Here is a 9,704-nt window from a genome sequence, read left to right as displayed (position 1 = left end):
GTTTGTGTCCGAAATTATATAACCATTTCTCTATTGTTAAATACATGGGTTAATTTCATTTTTCAGTATTCTAAGTAACACTGTATTAAGTTTTGTTTTTGCACATAGATTTCTATTTATATAGAAAAGTTAGAATTGGAATAGTTATAGTATTCTATTAGCTTGCTATGAGTGACACAACAAAATACCACACACTAGGTGTCTTACCAACAGAAATACTGTTTCATAGTTGGGGAGGCTGGGAGTCTGAGATCAAAGTGTTGGCAGGGTTGTTTCCTTCGGAGGACTGAGAGGAAAGATCTGTTCTAGAATTCTCTCCTTGGCTTGTAGATAAGTGGCTGTCCTCCCCCTGTGTCTTCCCAGCATCTTCTCTCTGTCTATATCTGTGTTCAAAATTCCTTTTCTTCTAATGTCATCAGTTACATTGGATTAGGGTCCACCCTAATGACCTCACTTACTATCACATATGGTCTACATTCTGAGATACCAGAGGCTAGGACTTCAACATGTGAATCTTTAAGGGAATTTGCCCATAACAAATTGCTATGAACATTTTTAAAGGTGTAACTACATTTAATCAAATAGCCCTCTATAAATTGTGTTTCTACTCAGACTCAGAATCGTCATTTCCAAAAGTGTGGGGAAAACTCAAACAAAGCATAGTTAATCCTACAGTATTTCCTTTTAAATGAACACATGCACAGTAATTCCGAGACATTTTATTGCTTTGAAAATGGAGAAGAGGTCTATATCAGACAACAGCTCACTGTTTGGAACATATTTGAGGATAGAATTTATTTACCATATGTGTAATTTAGTAAGACTCTTGCAGAAACACTGCCTGAGTCACTTCTGTCTTCCGAGGGACATGGATTATAATCACATTATCAAAATGTTAAATATTAATTTGTCTTAAAATAAAATACATATACAATACACCAGTATGTTATGACTGTTTACAAGAAAGACATTTTAGACCAACTCCTCTAATGTTCTTTCTGCTATATTTTGAAATGCTACTTGCAATCAGACAATAAACTGAAAGGCAACTACAGAAGCCCAACACAGCTGTTCGAATGATCTTCCATAAATGGTGTTTGGATAACATCATTCCCTCTCTGAGAAAGCTACTATGGTTGTCAACTTCTTTTTGTTCCAAATATGAACTTCTAAATATTTGCTACAAGGTCTGGAAAAATTCACACCCACCTACCAAGGGTATTGTTTTCTTTGCCAGATGATTCACAGTCAAATTTTCCATTATATCAAGGAACTAATTAACTTCAGGGCACGTGTGTCTCACTCTCTTGGCTGACTTTTGGTTCATCTACTGCTACCAACCAAAACTTCTTCATAAGTTCAAATCCCTTCTTTCCACTAAAATTCTTTTATAAAACTTGCCTACACAATGTCTGTCTTTTCTCTAAAAAAAAAAAAAAAAATTTAAATTTTGTTTCATCAAAACACTCCAAATATCCCAGCCAGTGTGGCTCAGTGGTTGAGCATCAACCCATGAACCAAGAGGTCGCTGGTTCTATTCCCCATCAGGGCACATGTCCAGGTTTTGGGCCCAGTCCCTAGTAAGGGGCATGCAGGAGGTTGCCATTTGATGTTCTCTCTCATCAATGTTTCTATCTATCTCTTCCTGTCCCTTCTTCTTTCTCTAAGAATCAATAAAGAAAAAATTTAAAAAAAAAACAAAACACTTCAACAAATTCCAACATAGGGTACATTTTAACAACCACAAAAAAAAAAAAAAAAAAAATACACACAACAAGTTCATTTAATCAAAACACTCCAACAAATTCCCGCATTGGGTGCAAGTAGAAACATTTGCTTAGGTCGCATCTGCCTTTTCAAAAATGTGATCATTATTAAAAAGTCAAGTTGCTAGCTAGCATGCCTTTGTAAATGTTAGAAACATTTTCTAGTGTTCAAAATATTTTATATTAACTGAAATTATTATGGTGTACTCACCATATGTAGTTCAATATTTTTATTTTTTAAATGATAAAATATTGCATATTATTCTCAAACACTGTTGCTACAGTGTAAATTTGTGCAACATTTTTGAGAAGTGTTCTGCTATATTTATAAAAAAAAAATAATTTCACAACACTTTTACTTCCATTCAACAATGGATTCCACTGAATACAGTAAATACATGTGCACAAAGGTACATGTTTAAGGATGTTAGTAGCATCATTGTTTAACTTGAAATGTTATATAACAGAAAATTGCCAGAACTTGATGTTGCGATTTTTAAATTTAGATATTTAGAAATGAAGTAGCTCTGCGCATAGGGATAAGAGCACCAGATATCGTGAAGCAAGTAAAGCTCATTGCAGAACTCTATGTAGAGGATGATGCCATTTGTTCAAGAGAATGTTCGAAGTCCTTGCTTCTGGGAAGTATGGTACTTACAGTATAAAATATAGAAAAAGTTTTGGCCAGCTGCTCTGAGGAGAGCAAGGCTGAAGGTGGGTGGAGAGGGAGTGCGTGGGCAGAAGGTAAGGATGAGAACTGGGCAGAGGAGAAGAGGGAGGAGGAAAACACACAGGAAGAGGAGAAAGAGATAGAGGGGAAGGAAAACAACACCAAAGAGCAAGAACAATAAGACTCATAAAAAAAAAAAAAGAATGAACAGAAGAGAAGTTGAGAAGTTCATGACACAAGCAGAGGAAACTGCATTTGGCAGAATGAGTCCTGCTCCAATCTAGCAACCTCCATCAGAATAATGCCATTTGTTCTATTAAGACTCTCTTGGAGTTTTTTGCAATGGGTTTGCTATCAGAACACAGGTATTGTGAGAACCACCACTAAATCAAACCCAAAATGAGAAAGAAAAAAACCATACCAACATAGTCGTCACTGGACACATAGATTTGGGCAAGTCTACCACTAAGGGCAGTCTGATCTACAAATGTGGTGGGATCAGCAAAGAACCATCAAAAAATTTGAGAAGGAGGCTATTGAGGTGGGGAAGGGCTCCTTCATGTATGCCCTTGGATAAACTGAAAGCTGAACATGGGTGTGGTATCACCACAGATATCTTCCTGTGGAAATTCCAGACCAGCAAATATTACCACCATTGATGCCCTAGGACATAGAACCTTCATCAAAAACAAGATCGCAAGCATCTCAGGCTAACTGTGCTGTCCTGGTTGTGGCTACTGGTGTTGGTGAATTTGAAGCAAGTATCTCCAAGAATGGGCAGATCCGTGAGCATGCCCTTCTGGCTTACACACTGGGTGGGAAACAACTGATTGTTGGTGGTAATAGAATAGATTCCACTGAACTGCCCTACAGCCAGAAGAGATATGAGGGCTTGTTAAAGAAATCAACACCTACCAATTTAAGAAAATTGGCTACACCCTGGCTGGTTTGGCTCAGCGGTTAGAGCATTAGTCTACAGACCAAAGACTCTTGGGTTTGATTCTGGCCAAGGACGTGAACCTCCGTTGCGGTTCATCCTCTGCCCTGAACGGGGTCATGTGGGAGGCAACCAGTCGATGTGTCTCTCTCACATCGATGTTTCTCTCTTTCTCTCTCTCCCTCCCTCCCTTCCACTCTGTCTGAATATAAATGGAAAAATATCCCTGGCCAGGGCACATGCCTGGGTTGTGGACTCTATCTCCAGTAGGGGGCATGCAGGAGGTAGCTGATGGATGTTTCTACCTCACATTGGTGTTTCTATCTCTCCCTTCCTCTCTCTCTAAAACAATCTATAAAAACATATTTTTTTAAAGAAAGAAAATTGGCTACAACCCTGACACAGTAGCATTTTTGCCAATTTCTGGTTGGAATGGTGACAACATGCTGGAGCAAGTGCTAACATACCTTGGTTCAAGGGATGGAAAGTCACCCATAAAGATGGCAATGCCAGTGCAACCATGCCACTTGAAGCTCTGGATTGCATCCTACCACCAACTCATCAACTGACAAGCCCCTGTGTCTGCCCCTCAAGGAAGTCTACAAAATTGGCGGTATTGGTACTGTTCCTGTGGGCAGAGTGGAGACTGATGTTCGCAAACCCAGCACGGTGGTCACCTTTGCTCCAGTCAATGTTCCAACTAAAGTCAAGTCTGCTGAAATACACCATGAAGCTTTGAATGAAGCTCTTCAGGAACAATGTGATCTTCAATGTCAAGAACGTGTCTGTCAAAAATGTTCGTCTGGGCATTGTGACTGGTGACAGCAAAAATCACCAATAGAAGCAGCTGGCTTCACAACTTAGGTGATTATCCTGAATTATCCAGTCCAAATCAGTGCTGGACACGCACCTGTGCTGGGTTGTCACTCATCCCACGGTGGTTGCAAATTTGCTGAGCTGAAGGAGAAGATTGATCGTCATTCTGGGAAAAAGCTGGAAGATGGTCCAAAGTTTTTGAAATCTGGTGATACTGCCCTCACTGGTATGGTTCCTGGCAAGCTCAAGTCAGGAGCTTCTCTGACTATCCTTCTCTGGGCCGTTTTGCTATTCGTGACATGAAACAGACAGTTGCTGTGTGTGTCATCAGAGCAGTGGGCAAGAAGGCAGCCGGAACTGGCAAAGTCAAGTCTGCCCGGAAAGCTCAGAGGCTAGATGAATATTATCTCCAATGCCTGCCACCTCAGGGTTAATCAGTGGTGGAAGAATGGTCTCAGAACTGTCTGTCTCGATTGGCCATTTAAGTTTAATAGTAAAAGACGTTAATGATTATAACACAGCATAAAATCTTTAGGAGGAAAGAAGGATGTTTTGTGAACCATTTGTGTGTGTGTGTGTGTGTGTGTGTGTGTGTGTGTGTGTGTGTTTGGCAGTTTTTAGGTTATTAGTTTTAAAATCAGTACTTTTTAATGGAATCAAGTTGACCAAAACCCTGTCACAAAATTTTGAGACCCATTAAAACAAAGTTTAATGAAGAAAAAACAAAACAAAAAGGACTCTTGGATATGCTGGAATTGCATGGGAAATTATGAGACTTGATTTATCAGTTTCTAAAAAGCTAAAAGGCAAGAAATTTTATATTAAAAAATGGCAAAAAGTAAATCTTTGGAGGTAATGGATGTGTTCATTAATTTGATAGTGAAGGTTTAATGGTGAAGATTTCATGAGTGCATTGCTATGTTAAAATTTACTAAATCAATCACATTAAATGTGTTCAGTTTATTGTATATCAATCATAACTCAATAAAGCTATTCTTAAAATCCTAAAAAACAATAACAACAACAAAAACACTAATCTCCTTACCTGCACTGGTGGATGTTGCATGGACTTTGGCACAGTATGGAACAATAAACAATGTAGATCAAGCCTGTACTTGATACAGTATGTGACAGAAATTGCAGTTGTTATTATAACATGCAACACACAAGAAGCAAAAATATCCATTTAGTAGGTAAGTATTCATCAGTTTGAGAACTACTCTGTCAAGATACTTCCTGTATCCTGGGTGAAATACCAAGTTCCTTTGTACCCCATCAGCACATCCAGTGTGAAGACCACTTTTCAAGGGAACAAGAACTTCTGCTGGGGGATCTTATTCCAGACTGTTTTTTCTCTGAAGATCCTAGAGCTCACAGAGTGGCTTCTTCAATCATAGAAAGCAGGGCTAGTCAGGATAAGTAAATTCTTACTATTCAAGTAAGAATAGTGCTAAAAAAAATAAAAACCTTTTGTATTAGCATCCATAGAAAAGAGGATTCAGGGAAATCTGTCACCCCAGACAGAACTTCTGAAGCATGACTTATAATTTTTGAAATCATGTAGAAAAAGGCCAATGAGACCAAACTGATTGAAGAAATTCCTCTCAAAATATTAGCCTAGGGTTTCTTGGGCCGAGACTTATCAAAAAGGAGCGAGAAACTTAAAAAAAAAAAATTAAACATGATTTGGAGACCAAGATACCTCACTGTTTCAGGATTTAGACATTTAAAACCCTGAAGAAAAAAAAAACCAGCATAGTTGAGGCCTACACCCAATGACAAAGCAAAGATAAGAAGCTACATAAAACCTTTAGAAATTATATGCTGGCTGTTAATTAACAAACCAATCTGATCTCAGGATGAATGAAACCTTGTGTACTTTGTATCTTTTCAAGGGGGTGTCCTTACTACCTCCAAAATCTGTGGCTGAAAGATCCTCACCCACATTCCTACCTCTACTTTGCTATCTGCTCCCAAAACTTCTCCATTTCATTCCCCTCATCAGATTGGCCCGTTTCTTCATCATCACTATAGTCCAGAACTGAATATTTTAATCTCTCAACCTCACCTGGACTGTGGGAAACATGACAGAGGAAATGGATTGACACATAAAAATGTATAAGATTCTCTGGTGGTTGTATCAAAATTGTCCCAACAGAATATCCAGGTGTCAGAGAAAAGATGGTCACCGTCACCAGCCCAACTGTTCAAGAGCCAAGGGCATGTCTTTAAGAAATTCAAAGAAGAAAATGTATTTAACCCAAGAAAAAATAAATCTCAAAGCCAACACCAGAGTGTTCCTGTGAGCCAGCAAGAGCAGCTAAGCCATGATTAAACTGTAAAGTTTAAGCAGTGCAGAAGTCATTATGCCCTGGGATCAATCCCAGGCGAGTAGGAGGAAATGGTGGCCCTGATTATTGAACATCACGTTGCCAGCCACACTGCACAACACGAGATTAGAAAAACTATCTCTGCTGAAGCAGAAGAGGACAAATGTTATCAGGAAGTCATCTCACCTCACAGCACTCAAGGATCCCAGAAGCTCCAAGAAAACAGATGAATGTAATCTTTCTAACACTGATAGAATAAGATCAAACAGCCAAATAAAACAGAGAACAAATGAAAGGCCTCCCAAGCAATAAAAAGTTGGCCAAGGTCATGTAGGAGCTTTAGAAGAGGCCCTAAGAATATTAAGCACCAAGAAGGGAGGAAAGGGAATCAGACCAGGTTGCCAGACCAACACAGCACCAGGCAGAGACCTCCCGCTAGAGAGTCTGAAGGCTTCCGGCCATGCTGCCCACATGGTACCCACATAACTCTTGTTGACACCATCCTATTTAGTTGGGCGCATATAGTTGACTATGTTGAAAGCAAAGAAAAATTCACACCCTTTTCTTTTTTTGTGGAAAACAGTCTCTGCACTCGTGTGTAAGTATTAAAAGGAGAAATACGTTTGGATGTGCTGGCTGGAGAATACACTGAGTTTTTTAAATATGTCCTATAGCCCTGCCCAGTTTGGCTCAGCAGTTAGAGCATTGGCCTGTGGACCGGAAAGTCCCAGGTTCCGTTCCCGCTAAGGGCATATACCTCAGTTGCGGTTCGTCCCCAGCCCCGGTTGGGTTTGTGTTGGTAGCAACCAGTCGATGTGTCCTTCTCACATTGATGTTTCTCTCTCTTCCCCACTCTCTCCCTCCTGCTCTATCTGAGGCTAAATGCAAAAATGTTCTTTGGTGAGGATAAAACAAAACAAATAAAATAAAATATGTCCTATAGTAATTTGAGTAATTTCAATTTTTAATCTTTTTTTAACACTTTAAATGCTAACCACTTAAAAGATAAAGTTATTTTGGAGCAGTCTACTGGTATACAAAGAAACTTCAGAGTTTACATATCATATAATTTGACTAAATTAAAGTTTTAATCATTTGTAATTTTTTTCTTTAAACACCTTGAAGTATAAATACTTTGACAGGTAAAGTTATTTCAGGGTGTTAAATAGTTTAGAAAGAAACTTCAAAGGCATCCACCAAACTTCAGGGTGGGGAGGGAAGGGATCAGGGATGGGGCTTTTACGCAAATGAATACTCACAACAGTTCTGAATAAACTGTGTGTTTAAAAGGCATACTGTCTTTTAGAAAGCCAAACTCTCTCTCTTCATCTTAAACTCACATACCCATTATTTTTGCTTCAGAAATTTTAAACTCGTTCATACATGCTGTACATAATTTTTGCTCCTTTGTATCTTCTGTGCATCGTCTCTCCCTTTCTCCGTCCCCATTATTTGAATTTCCTCATCCCTCTGTCTACATATGCTCCAGGAAAAGCAGTGTCTTATTATACAAATGGAAACACAAAAATTGGTTTCAGCTTATACTTGGTTAATCAAAAGAACAAAAGAGTTTGTGGTATTTGTCCTAGAATTTTGGAAGAAAAAAAGGCAAAGAATTCATGAGTTAAAAAGGAAGGAAAGAAGAGATGTACGTAGAACATATTTTATCTATATACATTTTTATATATCAGCTATTGATATTCACTAAAATAATTTCTTTGGAAAAAAGTGGAGGGAACAGAAAATTATAAGGCCATATTGTCCCAGAGTGCTAAATAGAAACACACCAAAAAAAAAAAAAGAAGAAGAAGAAGAAGAAAGGAAAAAAAAAACACCTCAGATTTATTTTTTACCTCAGCACCTTGCTCTTGTGCTTTTTATAGAGAATTTGGAAAGCTGATGGTTGGAACATTTTTAAATAAAGTTAAGTTGGGAAACTAAGACATAAATTGCCAGTCTGAGAAGGTAATGATTCAAGTGAGCAACAACTGTTCTGAATTGTCCTCAGTTATTCAAGGACATATATGAACTCCCTTTGGAAAAGCCTTGACAAAGTTTATTGCTTTAAAAAGAGAAAGAGAGAGAGAGAGAGAGAGAGAGAGAGAGAGAGAGAGAGAGAGAGAGAGAAAGTATTAAGAAGTCAGAATGATACCATAAGACAGTCAGTAGGAGCATAGGGGAGTCTCCCTCATTGGCCAAGATGGTGCAGGGGGAGGTTCTTACAACCCAGCCAGGGAAAGCTAGAAAGATGAATGGACTGGATCCCAGGGTGCCAAAAGCTAGCAAGGTAATTGGATAGAAAAAAAAAAAAAAAAAAGCCCTCCCCTCCCTTTCCCTATAAGAATGGCAGGTTTGAGCAGGAAGCAGAGATGACCTTTGAGACTGGAATCCACTATTCTCCCAGGGCATGGAGCACCTGAATAAACCTCTTTCCTTTTGCACCAGCACCTGCTTCAGGAATTTGAATTTGGTGACAGCAAGCAACCAAGACAGTATTTTTTTATTACAAGAATTTCACAGGGCATGTACCATCAAGGCTGTTAGTGTTAAATTTTGCCCTAACTTATGTGAAAATACCATTGTCAACAGACAAGGGTATCAGTTTCCTCTACTGCAAACAAAAATTTTATGATTTGAAGTTATTCCTTCTCATTTTAGAGAAGTTGTAAGAAAAAGAAAGAAAAGTGGTTAATATTGTGAACACTTACAAAATAAAGTATTATAAGATAAATAAATAATGGGGTTGTAATATACATGATTATTAAAGTTAACACTGCTGTGTGGTATATTTGAAAGTTGCTAAAAGAATAGCTCCTAAAATTTTTCATCACAAGGAAAAATACTTTTGTAACTATCTGAGGTGATAGATATTAACAAAACATATTGTGAAAACCCTTTCACAATATATGTATGTCAAATCATTATGTTATACACCTTACACTTATATACAGTGTTGCATGTTAACTATATCTCAATAAACCTGGAAGAAAAACAGTAATAATAATATAAAAATTAAGTAAATTGTTTAATTTTTAATACATTTCAGGTGGGCACTTGCCTCAAATAAATAGAGGCTAGTGTTTATCTCATTCACCAACATCTTAGTTTCCAAACTTCCACTTCTATTCAAGTAATTGAGATTAAACTTTCCTTGCCCTACCTCATCCCATACACTCATATTCCAA

The 9,704-nt window shown here is 38.1% G+C and overlaps 1 pseudogene; it reads left to right on the top strand.

Annotated features, from left to right (window-relative positions):
* The first annotated feature begins 2,137 nt into the window (after positions 1 to 2,137).
* On the top strand, positions 2,138 to 4,623 carry LOC118617511 (annotated as a pseudogene).
* Positions 4,624 to 9,704: the final 5,081 nt, after the last annotated feature.

Source organism: Molossus molossus, unplaced genomic scaffold (genome assembly GCF_014108415.1).
Source record: "Molossus molossus isolate mMolMol1 unplaced genomic scaffold, mMolMol1.p scaffold_m16_p_1, whole genome shotgun sequence".
Lineage (NCBI taxonomy): Eukaryota > Metazoa > Chordata > Mammalia > Chiroptera > Molossidae > Molossus > Molossus molossus.
Note: the sequence above shows the minus strand (reverse complement) of the source record. Positions and strands in the feature narration are given on the sequence as shown.